A 15,852-nucleotide genomic window follows, 5' to 3' on the forward strand; every position below is an offset into this window, starting at 1 on the left:
GGGACGTAGAATTACAATGCCATATGAGTGAAATGATCAAACACCCAGCAATAAGGGACCAGGGGAGAGGTTTCTCTCCAGCTAATTATCTGTCAGGTCTTCAGGTACCCAAATGAGGTACTTTTGCCCTCACTAGATTTAATGTTCTCCCTTCTGCCTTACTTCAGGGCAGATTCGAGGGTAAACCATATACAGCACTGGTCTGCCCTTGTGGCTCGTTGGAAGTTGAAACTGCTTCACATGTACTATTACGTTGTTGTCTTTATGAGGATATACGTCTGACTTTTATTACACCTGTTGTGCAAAAGTCCAAGAAAGAATCGGAATATCATAGTTTAAAACTACTGTTAGAGGACAAGAATCCCAAGATTACATTAAATGTAGCTAAATTTTGTGTGTCTGCAATCAATCGCAGGAAGCAAGTGGTATCCCATAATGACCAAACCCCTAAATGTTAATTACAGGGGGCGCGCTAATAATTAATTTTAATTTTTTATTTTAAAACTTTGTTATATTCATATTGTCCCTTGTATTCTGATTCTTCTGATTTTTTTTTTTATAATCTACAATATTGTGTGTGTTGATGCTGGTCTGTGACCATATTAATAAATTCATTCATTCATTATGTTTAAAACATTCCTAATATTATCTTTCATTTGTCCGCCTGGGAGAAATCCTGCTTGATCTTGATGTATATATTCTTCCAAAAAAATATTTCATTCTGTTGGCTAAAATATATGCAAACAGATTGTAATCATTATTTAATAATGAAATGGGCCTATAATTTTTAACTAAAGTTATATCTGAATCTTGCTTTGGAGTTGATGTTATGTACGCCTCTTTCCATGTTTCTGGGACTTCCCCTGTTTTTAAAATCTCATTCATCATGTCCTTTAAGTGAATCACAAGCTGTTCACTTATTTTTTTATAATACTTGGCTGAGATTCCATCTGGTCCTGGAGATTTACCTGTCTTTGCTTGGTTTATTGCTTCTAATAATTCTTGCACTGTTATTTTGGCATTTAATAATGTCAGCTTTTATTCTTTTATTTTTGGAAGGTTACTATTTTTAATTTTTCTTGTATCAAGGTCTTCTTTTCAATTCATTTTTATATAGATCAGTAAAATATTTAATGAAGGTGTCAGGGAACTGCCATCGGAGGAACAGGTGGTGGAAAGGCTCCAGGAGAATAGGAGAGATTCTGCAGCAGAAGAAGGAACCAGTAGGGGGAGAGCAGGAGCTCCGGCGGAAGGGGAGTCGGAGGGGAGGCTCTGGGATACTTCCAGTGAGAATAGTGAAGAGGTAACAAGACCCCCCTTAGGAACTCCCACCCTTCGCCGGAAACTGTCACGCAGAGAGTCCAGGAGGCGCATGTCCGTCAAACAGCTTTTATGCTGGAGTAAGTTCCGTAGACGCCCACTGTCAGATTCTACCAGCGACTGACGGAGTCATGCTTTGGGGGCTCCGTTAGTGACTCGGTTTGGTTGACCAGCCAAACCCCAGAGGGATCAAGCTTTTACGCACAAGCAGCTCATTATCCCATCACAGCAATCTGACAGTCTTTGAAAGCAGCTTGTGCAAGCAGAGGGCATCATGAGCGAACCAGCCGGAACCGGAGGAGCAGGAGCTGGAGCTGGAGCAGGTCCAAGCCTGGAAGAAAGGTACAGGGCGTTGGAGGTCCAGCTCGTGCTGCAAACGGCGAGGCTCGAGGAGAGGAGGGCTCAAGATGCGGATAAGGGGAAAACCACCCCACTTGCCAGAAAGGTGCCTGGATTGGTGCAGAAATTTGGGGGGGATCCCAGGAACTATCAAGCCTTTAGGACAGAGATGCAATATGCTCTCAATCTACTGTTTGATGACTTCCCCGATGAGAACTCTAGAGTGGCGTACGTGATTGGCCATCTAGAGGGAGGGGCGAAGGACTGGGTTAGACCCCTGATGGCAGCCAATAATGAAATCTTAAAGGACACAATGAAGTTTTTTCGCGCCATGGACTTGATGTTTTCCAGCGAGATTGAGCAGGGGGTGGTGCGCAGGCAGTTAATGGCGTGTAAACAGGGGAGCCGATCTGTACGTGAGTACTGGACTGAGTTCACCATGCTGATTCATAGACTGGGGTGGGACCTTGCGAGTGAACCTATTCAAATGCTGTTTGAAGAAGGGCTCTCTCCGGCAGTGAAAGATGAACTTTCCTGGGCGCCTAGGGCGGAGTCTATGGATCAGCTGACTAAATCTGCGCTGTCCATAGGAGCGCGCCAGGAGGCAAGAGCTTTGGAAAAGTGGGAAGGAAAGGGGGAACGTTGGAAGGACTTCCGCATTCCAGAGATTCCGGAGCAGCCTTTCCCACCAGCAGAGCCGATGGAACTTGGAACAGCGCGCGCGCGCGCAGTTTCAAACACCAGTGAAGGGCGGAAGAAGGAGGGAAAGAGCGCCAAGAGATGTTATCTCTGCCAACAACCAGGTCACTTTGCCAGAGTCTGTCCGCAAAGGAAGGAATGGCAAGGGATGGCGGGAACTGTTGGGGGGAAGGAGGAAGGAGAAATCAAGGAGCAAGTAAAAGCCAACGCCTGGCTGCCAACATCAGGGCACAGCAGCCAGGCCAAGGAGTAGTGAATGTGCCCATGCCGGAACCTCCAAGACCAGCGCTTGTGATAGAGGTGTTGCTGGAACTGTCAAACAGACACCCACTAAAGATAAAAGCGCTATTGGATTCAGGCAGCTCCTGTAATTTCATGAGTAAGGAGTTTGCAGCTGAACACCAGATACAGACTATCCCATTAAGTAAGCCTTTGCAGGTTACCACGATTGATGGGAGGGAACTGTTGGGAGGAGAAGTGAGCCAACAGACTGTACCAATGATAATGAGGGTGGCAAGACACACAGAACTGATAGCGTTTAACGTAGCCACCTTGGGAGGAGCTCCTATTATTTTGGGAATGAGCTGGCTGGCACTACATGATCCGCTAGTAGGCTGGCATCAGAGAGTGGTTTCCTTTGGATCAGCACATTGCCTAGAACACTGCAAGGAGGGAGAGGCTCAGGCAGGGGCCAGGGCCACTCTAGCAGGGATGGAAGTGATGGACAAGGGGGAGGTGCCACCACAATACGCTGACTTGATGGACGTCTTTAGCGAAAAGGAAGCAGATAAACTGCCCCCGCACAGACCCTTTGACTGTCAAATTACCTTACTCCCAGGAGCACAATTGCCAGTGGGCAAGCTGTATGCAATGTCAGACAGTGAGATGCAGGAGTTAAGGGAGTTTATTGACAAGAACCTCAAGCGAGGTTTCATCAGAGAGTCACGAGCGGTGGGGGGCAGCCCAGTGTTCTTTGTGGACAAAAAAAACACGGGTAAACCCAGGCTTGTATGTGATTTCAGGGCCCTAAATGCAGTGTCAGAACCAGTGACTTTCCCTATGCCTAGAATTGATGACATTCTGACATGGGTGAGAAAAGGGAAAATTTTTACCAAGCTGGACCTTAGAGGGGCATATAACTTGATACGTGTGAGAAAGGGGGATGAGTGGAAGACCACTATATTCACCCCCTTGGGGGCCTTTGAGTACCTCGTTATGCCCTTCGGACTACAGGCGGGCTCAGCCTGTTTTCAATCATTCATGAATCACGTCCTGGGGCCATTGCTCTACAAGAACTGCGTAGCGTTCTTAGATGACGTCCTGGTGTACTCAGAGAATGAGGAGCAGCATGTGCGAGATGTAAGAGAAGTACTGAGCAAACTGTGAGAAAATCGGCTGTGGGTGAAACTGGAGAAGTGTCAGTTTCATACCAGGGAGGTGGAATTCCTGGGGTACCGGTTGTCTGACAAGGGATTGGCCATGGATCCCAGCAAGGTTCAAGCGGTACTGGAATGGAAAACACCAAAGACCAAGAAGGACGTGCAAAGATTCTTGGGCTTCGGAAACTTCTATAGGAAGTTCATCAAAAACTTTGCCCATTTAACAGCGCCCATCACGGATTGTCTTAGCAGCAAGAAAAAATTTGTTTGGACGGAAGAAGCGCAGCGGGCGTTCGAACACTTAAAGCAGGCGTTTGCGTCGGAAGAGCAACTTTTGCACGTAGATCTACAACAACCAATGAGAGTGGAGACTGACGCGTCAGACAGAGCGGTGGGGGCCGTGCTTCTCCAGCCGGGAAAAGATACGTCTGAATGGAGACCGTGTGCATTCTTCTCGCGGAAGTTGAACAAATCCGAGAGGAACTACACAGTATACGACCGAGAACTGCTCGCCATTCATGAAGCATTCCGGAGATGGCGGCACTTGCTGATTGGGGCGCAGCACAAGGTTCAAGTCCGAACTGACCACAAAAATCTGGAATACTGGAGAACAGCCCGAGTGCTGAACCAGAGACAAGTGAGATGGGCCCAGGAGTTCTCCAAATTCCACTTTGAGATTAGTTACGTGCCAGGCTCCGAGAACGTGAGGGCGGACGCTCTTTCCAGGAAACCTGAGTACTTAGAGGGGGAGGGAGCGCCTGAGGCAAGGCATGTAATCCCTGAAGACCGCTGGGTGTGTGGGGCGGCATTGGTGAGGCAGAGGGAACTGATAGAGGGTACTGAGAACGATGAATACGCCCAAGAGAAACTCAGAGAACTCAGGAGGACAGAGGAGAACACAGGGGGGTTTGAAGAAAAGAACGGGGCGTTGTATTACAAAGGGGCACTGTACATACCCGATGGGGAACTGAGGGGCAGAGTACTCAAGCAGTTGCATGACAGCCCCACAGCGGGGCATTTTGGACAGCACAAAACCATGTGGTTGGTTACCAGGGAGTTTTGGTGGCCCAAGGTGAGGGAGGACGTACGGGAATATGTCAGGGGTTGCGACAGGTGCCAGCGAGCGAAAGGGGAGAGGGTGGCGCCAGCGGGGCTATTACAACCCTTACCCACACCAGAAAGGCCATGGGAGGCAGTATCCATAGATTTTATGACGGACCTGCCAAAATCCAAGGGCAAAACAGCTGTCATGGTGGTGGTAGATCTATTAACTAAGATGTGTCACTTTATAGCCTGTTCACATGCGGTCACAGCGGAGGAAACCGCCAAGTTGTTTGTAGAGCATATTTTCAGGTTGCATGGCGCCCCCTTGAGGGTTTGAGCGACAGAGGGAAACAGTTTACTTCCAGGTTCTGGAGGAAACTTATGAGCTTACTGCACGTGGAACTCAATTTTTCAACTGCCCGGCACCCAGAAACAAATGGGCAAGCGGAAAGGGCAAACGGGATTTTACAACAATACCTGAGGTGTTATGTAGAAGACAGAGAAAATGATTGGGTAGATAAGTTACCTCTGGCAGAATTTGCCTACAACAATGCGGAGAACGTGTCCACAGGGATGAGTCCCTTTCTGGCAAATTATGGGTGTCATCCCCGGGCATTTCCAGGAGAAGGAGGGGAGAGGTGGAGCGTGCCGGCGGCGGAACATTTTGTTGAAGAGATGGAAGCGATCCACCGTCAGCTTCAACTTAACTTAGAGAAAGCCAAGGAAGAATATAAGAAGCAAGCAGACAGAAATAGGAGGGAAGGTGACACTATAAGGGTGGGAAACCGGGTGTGGCTATCCACCCAAGGACTACCGTTCAAGGGAGGGAGTAAAAAATTGAGACCCAAAAGATTGGGACCCTTTGAGGTCATACAGCAGGTCAACCCAGTAGCATTCAAACTCAGACTGCCCAGTCACATGAAATTGCGCCTAGTATTTCACAGGTCATTACTGTCGCCGTACCGAGAGGGACGTGAGTGGGGGGAGCGTGAGAGAAAGGTCACCCAAACACCCGTGATCGAAGAGAGAGAAAGCGACATGAACGTGGCAGGAATCATTGATTCCAGGTGGAAGGGGAATCAGGTGGAATATCTGGTAGAATGGGAGGGGGAAGTAGAGTCGGAAAACACTTGGGTACCAGCAGAGGTAGTCAACGACGAGGTTTTAATAGAAACATTTCATCAGCGTTTCCCCAAAAAACCGCAACCCGTGGCACGATTTAGAAGGGAACACTTTGGGGCCACCGATGAGGAAGGGGAGTTTGAAGGGTTCCCAGAGTCAGGGGTGGGTGAGGAAGCCGACTCCGACGAAGAAGAGGAAGACGGGGAGAGAGACGGTACGCCGTGGCTAGAAGTGTTTGAATCCTCGGACGACGAGGAGAGTTCCTTCAGGGGCTTTCCGCCCTCACCGCCAGTGGGAGAGGAGGCGGGGGGTGAAGGGGGCCCTGGGGGGGAGGTGGATGTCAGGGAACTGCCATCGGAGGAACAGGTGGTGGAAAGGCTCCAGGAGAATAGGAGAGATTCTGCAGCAGAAGAAGGAACCAGTAGGGGGAGAGCAGGAGCTCCGGCGGAAGGGGAGTCGGAGGGGAGGCTCTGGGATACTTCCAGTGAGAATAGTGAAGAGGTAACAAGACCCCCCTTAGGAACTCCCACCCTTCGCCGGAAACTGTCACGCAGAGAGTCCAGGAGGCGCATGTCCGTCAAACAGCTTTTATGCTGGAGTAAGTTCCGTAGACGCCCACTGTCAGATTCTACCAGCGACTGACGGAGTCATGCTTTGGGGGCTCCGTTAGTGACTCGGTTTGGTTGACCAGCCAAACCCCAGAGGGATCAAGCTTTTACGCACAAGCAGCTCATTATCCCATCACAGAAGGCTTCCCTTATTTCCTTTGGTTTATCTGTGACTTTGCCATTAGATTTTATCTTATTTATATAATGTCAGAGCCACCCGAGGTCCCAGCTCACAAGAGACCAAAGTCCAGTCCAAGTTATGTACAAAAGGATTTATTGAAGATCATTGTAGCCATTACATCCCAACTCCGTGGCTCCGCATCTGTTACCCTTAGATGTTAGAAGTCCCCTCTGAGTCCGTCCCTCCCCTGCACCAATTTAAGAGGCTTGTACTGCTCCACCTTTTCCTCTCCTTCCTTTTCCGCAGGGTCTTCCTGCCCCCCTGTCTTCCCTCTTTCCGGGACTCCCCAGAGGCTGAGTCTTCTCCCGCCTGCTCCCCCCTCCTTCGTGCTTTGGCACCAGGCTCCTCCTCAGAGCTCTCCTCATTTCCGCGCGCCTCTATATTTGAACTTGGCGCGCGTACGTTGCCTCTGACCTTCCTTTCTACAGTTACGCTGCTCTCGGTACTACACTCCTCCCTTTCAGGCAGGACGTCTTGCTCCGAACTCCTCCCCCTTCCTCCTTCCTGTCCTGCTCTTTCTGACACACTGGCAACTCCCCCCCCTCCACTCCTTTCCGACGGGGGAGCTGGTCCCGCTTTGCCACTCCCACTGGGGATTCCCTCTTCGTTCCCCTCTTTCTGACTGCTTCCCTCTCTATTGCCCCTTGGCCTGACCAGGGGGGCTCCCTTCTGGGAATCCTCTGATTCGCTAGACGGACTTTGGGACAACCTCGGCTCGTTGTCGTCCTCTTCCTCCTCGCCCTCGCTCTCTGTCTCCTCTCTCCCTAAAACCCTGACATATAATATATTTTTTTTGCTCACTTTTCCTCATTTGCCATGCCAGCAGTTTCCCTGGCTTGTTGGCATGTTCAAAATACTTTTGTTTCATCCTTTTAATTTTCCACCCTATTTCCTCATTAATCAACAGTGAATATTGTGTTTGTAATAATTTAATTGCCTGCTTAACTGTCTCCTTATTTTTTATTATTAATTCTTTTTCTTTCTCTAATATTTCATCCAAGATTCCCTTTTTTCCCTTTCCCCTTAATTTCTTCTTGATTGAGTTTTGTTGGCTAAACAGTCCCCTCATAACTGCCTTACTGGCATCCCGTACTGTTTGCAGCTTGGTTCCATTATCAAGATTTAATTCAAAATAATCTCCCAGTGCCTTTTTTGTGATTTCTAAAAAATTATTGTCATCTAATAAATCTTCGTTCAATCTCCATCTGAAAGTGGATTGATTTTATTTCTGAATTTCCATTATTATGGGATTATGATCCGACAATGTTCTGGGATTTATTTCATATTTTTTTTTTAGTTTTAATTCTAATTCTTTTGAGATCCAAATTGCATCCAACTGAGCACTGCTGCCATGAACATGGGAAAAGAAAGTGAACTGTTTATCAAACAGATGTTTTACTCTCCAAATGTCTATTAAATTCAAAGTCTCTGTCATGTCAAAAAATGTTTTTGGGAGCCTGCCTTCTTTGGTATCCTTTTCCCTAATTGTTCTGTCCATCTCTAATGATGGTACTCCGTTTAAGTCTCCCATTAGTATCACCTTCTCGTCTGCAAACTCCAAGAGATCTGTTTCCAATTTTTGAAAGAATTTTGATTTGTTTTCATTTGGTGCATATATACCTACCAATATTATTTTTTCTCCCTAGACTTTAATTTGTACCACTAGAATTCTCCCTTTGTCATCTTTTTGGATCAGTTTGGGTTCAAGTGCAGGTGTGATATAAAGTACTACACCACATTTTCTGATTACTAAATCGTAGTCTGTAATGAATAGTACCTTTCAGGTAGCGAGCAATGTGTTTTAACGTTTTCCGTTCCTTAACAGTGGGCTTGGTAGCATGTCTGTTTAACAGATTCACGCTGACTTCAATGTCTGGTCTTGTGCATCTAGCAATGAAACTCATTTTGCCTAAAACACTGGACGCCGAGGCGCGGCTGCAGCTGTGAGGGAGCAGAAGCCAGCCAGCGAGCGAAAGGCGGACTCGCCCGTCGCAAGCAACTCCCATCTTCCCGGTCGGTCTCGGGGCCCCACCACGCCCTGCGAAGAGCGAGGAAGAAGAGTCCGCTGTTATTACATTTTATCTGCTGAAGAAATAACTGTGGCGTGCAGAAGGTCCCAGGTTAAATCCTTGGCTGCATCTCTGTGTAAAGCTGGGAATACCCCCCCCCCCAAGTCTTGGAGAGCTGCTGCCGGCCAGAGTAGCCAACACTTGGTCTGAGTCGGCAACACTGAATTGAATGAGAAGACTTCTGCAGGCGTTTTCGGAGCGGGCTGCGTGCAGGGCCAAGTTCTGCATAGAACAAACAAGGGTTTCAACCCTTTTTGGTTATGGAGATCTTGAAAATGGAGAAATGAGGCCTGACATCATAGAATTCATCACATGCTTGTGAGGGAATGTCGACAGAGCCTGAACCCCCGACGGAGCTAATGAACCGAGGTGAGACTTTTACCAACTTGACCTTTACAAGATAAATAATGGTGACGACCAGGAGTGGCTGTAGAACTTCAGGCTTTCATTGGAGTGATCTAAGACCTCTTTCTAAAAGAGCTACCCTAAAGGGAGCACAAACAAAAAGCACCCGGCCCTTTAAGAATAGGGGTAAAGTCAAGCCGAGTGAGAATCAGCAGGAAACTGAAACTTCTCCCTCCTGCACCGAAGGGCCGACTGTGCAGAGAGAGGATTGTGTAGAAGAATGCCACAACAAAGGGCTAATAAAGCCCAAAGTAAATTCAAACATAATTGGTACAGTCACTGAAGTACTCCCAAAACAGAGACTTAAATCCCAAACTTCTCCTGAACCATCCCAAGTCCGAGAAGTGGAGGAACTAATGTTAAAACAAATTGCAAAGATGTCTTCAGGAAACCCTAAAACATCAAGAGATCCGTGCTTCCAACTTGAGACAAATGATGATGAGGATTTATCAGTTATTAAATGGCTTGTGCTTTTAACTGAGGATATTGAAAATATAAAATCTTATCTGGCCACATGTACAAAAATCCTCACTATAATGATGGACACCTGCAAAACTCTCTGTAGGGAACCCAGTGGGGTGAGTGTAGAATTGGAAAGTAATAACAACTTCCTTCTTTCCACCTGCAAAAACAGATCACCAAGGAAGGCCAAGAGATCTTGTAGGGCTACTGCCTTGAAAAGGAGGCCCATAAGGGTAAAAAAGAGCAGAAATGTTAAAAATTTTAAGGCAGTGCGCTACAAAAAAATGGATTTTAAAAAGCTCTTTAATCTTCTCAAGAGTACCCCAATAACTGAGACCAGTGGGAACACTGGAAAACTTCTAACCAGGAAATTTTCTAAGCAAGAACGTTCTATAAACCCTTGTCTTGACGCTGCGATGGAATGCTTGGAACCCTTAACACCTACCCCAACACCTAATTCCAAGCAAGACATTTTGATCCAAGATCCATGGTCTCACATTCTATCTGTAGATGAAACCAATCCCTCTAAGAAGAGAAATCTGACAAATCTGACAAATAAAAACTGGAATCTGGTGCTGTACCGAAACAAGCTCGTTTTATCAAATTATCCTAAACCTCCAGGACTCCTGTCACAAAAAGAGCGTAAAGCCCATCTACTGAACCTTTTAAAGATTTATATGCCAGGCATCCTTAATAACCCTACTGATTTGGCCCAAGTGGAATATCTATACTTCAACGGACTCCTCGCCAGAGCGGTGGTCTCATTCTATGATGGGAGACTGGCAAAACTAGTGTACAAATGTAGAGAACACATGGAGACGAGGGGTATAAGAATCTCAAGGTACTTCAAAAATGAAGCACCTCCAATTCCACTTATCCCTCATATTGTAAACTTGCCAAAAACTCAACATGAGATTGACCAACACGTTCTAATTGATATAAACTCTGCGGAGGACATCTCCAAATATCCTACTGGTCTGGATGCCAATGACTCTCAAAAGTTGGACTCCCTTGGGCCCAGGTATGCGGAGAATCAGGGAATCGTCCTTGATAGCTTTGACAATAACTTACTCCACTCTTATAGCGTTCTCCCGCAGGAAGCTCAGAAAGAAATACTTCATAAAATTGATACCCTTCACTCCTGCCTGACAAAAGTGACGGGGGAACAGCTGAGATTACCTAAACAAAATATGTTTGATAGAGACTGTGTTTCAGATTCTGTCCCACGCTTATACCACCAAGAATTGGACCTGTGGGTTGGGAAGGCACCCACCCCTACCAGCCAACAGGTTGTTGCGGAGATGAATCCACTTTTCCATATTCTGGAGGCGGAAACCCCATTACCAGACCCATCTATCATGCATCCCATCTCCGAGGCAAATATGGCTACAACATCTGCCTGGGACAAAATGAGGCAACTTAATGAATCTGAATTAGGCTCTCCATGTAAAGTGCCCCACATGGGTCCACTTACTTGTAACTTTATTAACCCACTCTCTTCTAACATGTGCAAGTTGAATAAATCCATAGATACCATCGAACCGGCAACAGAACCAGCTGAACCAGCCCAACAAACGAGAGACGACTCCATTTTACTTTTAGCCCCAAAGAGTGATCTGGTTGAAGATCCGACAGGTCGTATTAACAAAACTACCCAAACAATTAATGATCATTCAAATAGTGGCACAATACCTGTTGACTTAATCTCGCTTTCTCTAAGTAATACCCCCCTAATTCTACCATCTGGCTCTGAAAAGTCGACTATCTTAGGCCTAACATCGGCCTTTAGTGAGACGAGTGGCACGACTTTACGGCCAAACCACCCCAATAAATCTAAACAGTTGGGATGTATAGCACGATTGCCACCTTCTCAAAGGAAAATTACTGATTTTTTTGAAGCTGAAACTCCCCCAAATTTAGAATCCCATTCCCACATGATCTGACTATCTAACGACCAACCAAGCCACTCCCTGATGTCATTTCTATGCTGGAATATTGCGGGATGGAGGGGGAAGAAATCTGATCCAGACTTCTTAAAATGTGTTAATTTATTGCAAGTAATTCTCCTATAAGAAACTTGGGAAGAGGACGTGATTGACATAAATGGATATGATACCATCTTCCTTCCAGCTAGCCCCTCCCTTAAAGGTGGACGCCCTAGGGGAGGTTTGGTAATAGCCATTTCCCTCAAACTGCAAGCAAAACTTACACTTGTTAAATCCTCCTCTCCTTACGCGATTACAGGATTGATTTCAGGAGGGGAATTTGAATTACTGGTAACAAATGTTTATTTCCCCCCTGGGGGGCAGGTAGCGGACCTCCATTCCAAATGGGAAACACTTGAAGAACACCTAGCTTTCTGTTACACTAAATTCCCAAACATTTCATCAGTCATGGGAGGTGATTTTAATGCTCGTACAGCTGCAAACTGGGAAGCGCTAGGCAAGGCCAAATGGTGGGTCATACCTGATCACCAGAATTTGGATTTCTCCCCCTATATACAGAGAAAATCGAAAGATAATAGGGTCAACGAAGCGGTAACCCTTCTTTATCAGCTGATTTTACGTATGAATTTGATAATTTTAAACGGAAATTGTCCCCCGGATATTCCGGGTGAGTTTACTCATTTGAGCACACTTACAAATAGTGTTCTCGATTATTTTATTGTTTCTAGAGATTTATTCCCAAATTTTTCTTATTTTAAAATAGAAAACGTCCAAATGAGCGACCATCTCCTCTTGAGTGCCAAGCTTTCCCTAGACTGGCAGTCTGTCAAGTCTAGACACCCCATATATATGGGAGTAAATACTGCAGAACAAGTGAGGGGAATAAAATGGTCAGTAACTCAAGCCCAAAAATATATGGAATTTTTCCAACAAGAGATAACTCAAACTCATGCTGTTTTAGATTTAGATCTGTATGGGCATGAACAAATTATTAATTCATTCTCTCTGCTTACAGAAGAGCTTATGTCCTTTTTTACAGTACCAGCCATTCAAGTAAATCGGGCCCATTTTAAGACCGGTGCCCCCTGGTTTAACTTAAAGTGCAAACAAGCTAGACGACATCTCTGTGCCATTTACAATGAATATAAATCTTCTGGTGCTTTAGTATTACCTAGGAATTACCAACAAGCAAAAACAGCATATAAGCAAGCCCAGAGAATGGCTAAGCGTGAGTGGCAACAAAATTGCTGGCAGGCGCTTATAGTCGCCTCTAGTTCATGTAGCTCACGGCAATTTTGGCAATTGGTTAATAGAAGATCAAGGAGATACCCCTTAACAATAATTCCTGCCCCGGTCTGGGAATCCTTTTTAAGGAAATATTTTGCGTCTCCAGAACCCAATACCAACGCTCTTGATGATGTATTTGATCACCTCCCCATCTGGTCTCCTACTGACCCCGATGAAATCTTGAATTTAATCTCTAAGCTTAAAATCGGCAAAGCCCCTGGGCCAGATTTGGTTCCGCCGGAAGCCATAAAACTACATTATGACTGGTGGGCAAAAATCCTGGCTGTTACTTTCGATGCTATTAATGCAACTGGAAGGGTGCCAAAAATATGGAAGGACGCTATTATAATTCCAATATATAAAAAAGGCTCCTCAGACGACCCGGAGAATTATAGGAATATTAGTCTACTGTCAATAGTTGGAAAGATATACACACGTTTTCTGCTGAATAGACTTACCCAATGGGCTGAAGAAAAGGAATTGATAGGCCCCGAGCAAGCAGGATTCAGACCGAACCAGTCAACTACGGACCATGTTTTAGTCTTGTACCATCTAGCCCGAAAATATTCCTCTTCAAACCGAGGCCAACTTTGTGCGGCTTTTATCGACCTTAAGGCTGCATTTGACAGCATCCCCAGAAGGTTACTCTGGGAAAAGTTGGCCCGATGGGGAATTGATAGAAGACTTTTATGGTTAATAATCCAGCTGCATGAGGGGTCAGCTGCTAGGGTGAGAATAACCCCAGCCGGCGATCTCACAAACTCTGTGCCCATCAACAGAGGAGTCCGGCAAGGATGTATCCTAGCTCCTTTTCTTTTCAATTTATTCATTAGTGACATGAGGATACCATTGGCTGAATCTCAGGAAATCATCCATGCCCCCCGTCTCGCAAACTATCGTTGCCCATTATTACTCTATGCTGATGATGCTGTGATTCTATCCTTCTCAAGAATTGGCCTCAGGAGAGCATTAAAATTTTTTGTTTCATACTGTAAAACCAATTCCCTCACTATAAATCAATCTAAATCAAAAGTACTAATTTTTTCAAAAAGTCGGAAATCCTATAAGTGGCAATTAGATGGGAAACCTATTGAACAGGTCTATAAATTTCAATACCTGGGAGTTTTTCTCCAATATAATCTGGGATGGAAGGCGCATATTGCACATATTTTAAACAAGGCTAAGACCCTATCCTTTGTGCTTTTGCACTTTTTCTTTTCGGATGGGGCTCTTCATGTTCCATCTGCCCTGAAAGTATTCAAAGCTAAAGTAATTGCAACATTGGCATATACTGTTCCTTTATGGGGGACCGCAGTAAACTTGATACCCTTGGAGGTAATCCAAAATCAATTTCTTCTTTAAAAAAAAAAATATTTATTGAAATTTTCCAGAATAAACAAGACAAAAAAATAACAAAAATACAAAAATACAAAAGAAAAGAAAAAATACAAAAACAACTAAAAACACATAAAATTTCCCTTTACCTATTTTCTTTTAACTTATTTTCCGGACCTCCTCATACCTCCCTTTCTTATATTCCAATTCAAATTGTAAATTCAGCAAATCCTCACCATTAGTTTTTGCTTATTTCAGAACCTTATTTTCCATATCTCTTAAAACATTACAGCTGGAAACCACTTAATTCTCTGTCCAACATCATTCTAACATTCATTAATTTTACAATGTTTCTGCAAATAGTCTTTAAACTTCTTCCAATCTTCTTCCGCCGACTCTTTTCCCTGGTCTCGGATCCTGCCGGTCATATCTGCCAATCCCATATAGTCTATCATCTTCATCTGCCATTCTTCCAGAGTGGGTAGATCTTGTGTCTTCCAATACTTTGCAATAAGTATTCTTGCTGCCGTTGTTGCATACATAAAGAAAGTTCTGTCCTTCTTTGGCACCAATTGGCTGACCATGCCCAGGAGAAAGGCCTCTGGTTTCTTCAAAAAGGTATATTTAAATACCTTCTTCATTTCATTATAGATCATCTCCCAGAAAGCCTTAATCCTTGGGCACGTCCACCAAAGGTGAAAGAATGTACCATCAATCTCTTTACATTTCCAACATTTATTATCAGGCAAATGATAAATTTTTGCAAGCTTGACTGGGGTCATGTACCACCTGTAAATCATTTTCATAATATTCTCTCTTAAGGCATTGCATGCCGTGAACTTCATACCGGTGGTCCATAACTGTTCCCAGTCAGCAACCATAATATTATGTCCAACATCCTGTGCCCATTTAATCATAGCAGACTTCACCATCTCATCCTGAGTATTCCATTTCAGCAGCAAGTTATACATCCTTGACAAAACCTTAGTTTTGGGTTCTAACAATTCTGTTTCTAATTTCGATTTTTCCACCTGGAAGCCAATTTTCTTGTCCAGTTTATAAGCCTCCATTATCTGATAATAGTGAAGCCAGTCTCGCACTTTGTTTTTTAATTTCTCAAAACTCTGCAATTTCAATTTATCTCCGTCTTGTTCCAAAATTTCCCAATATTTTGGCCATTTGGACTCCATATTAAGTCTTTTAAAAGCTTTCGCTTCCATTGGTGACAACCACCTTGGGGTTTTACTTTCCAATAGATCTTTATATCTTATCCAAACATTAAACAATGCTTTCCTGACAATATGGTTTTTAAATACAATCCAAAATCAATTTCTAAGACGACTGCTAAAACTTCCACAGTGCGTTAGTAACGCAGCTATTCGCCTAGAATTAAAAACTATATCTTTAGAAAATACTCTTTGGAGGCGCAGCCTTTGTTACTGGTTGTCCTTAAGGCATAGGCTCCCGAATCTGTATCTGATCCAATGCCTTTGGAGAGATGATTTTCCTATCCTATGGGCAAAAGAGATCCACTCTAAAGTAGTGACCTATGGATTGTCTCCATCAGAATTTTTGGAACTGGACCTAGCCACAGCAAAAAAAAATCCTCACTCAAAAACTTGAGGAGATTGACCTACAACAAAACACCATTTTGGG

Source organism: Podarcis erhardii (genome assembly GCF_964252035.2).
Source record: "Podarcis erhardii genome assembly, chromosome: W".
Lineage (NCBI taxonomy): Eukaryota > Metazoa > Chordata > Lepidosauria > Squamata > Lacertidae > Podarcis > Podarcis erhardii.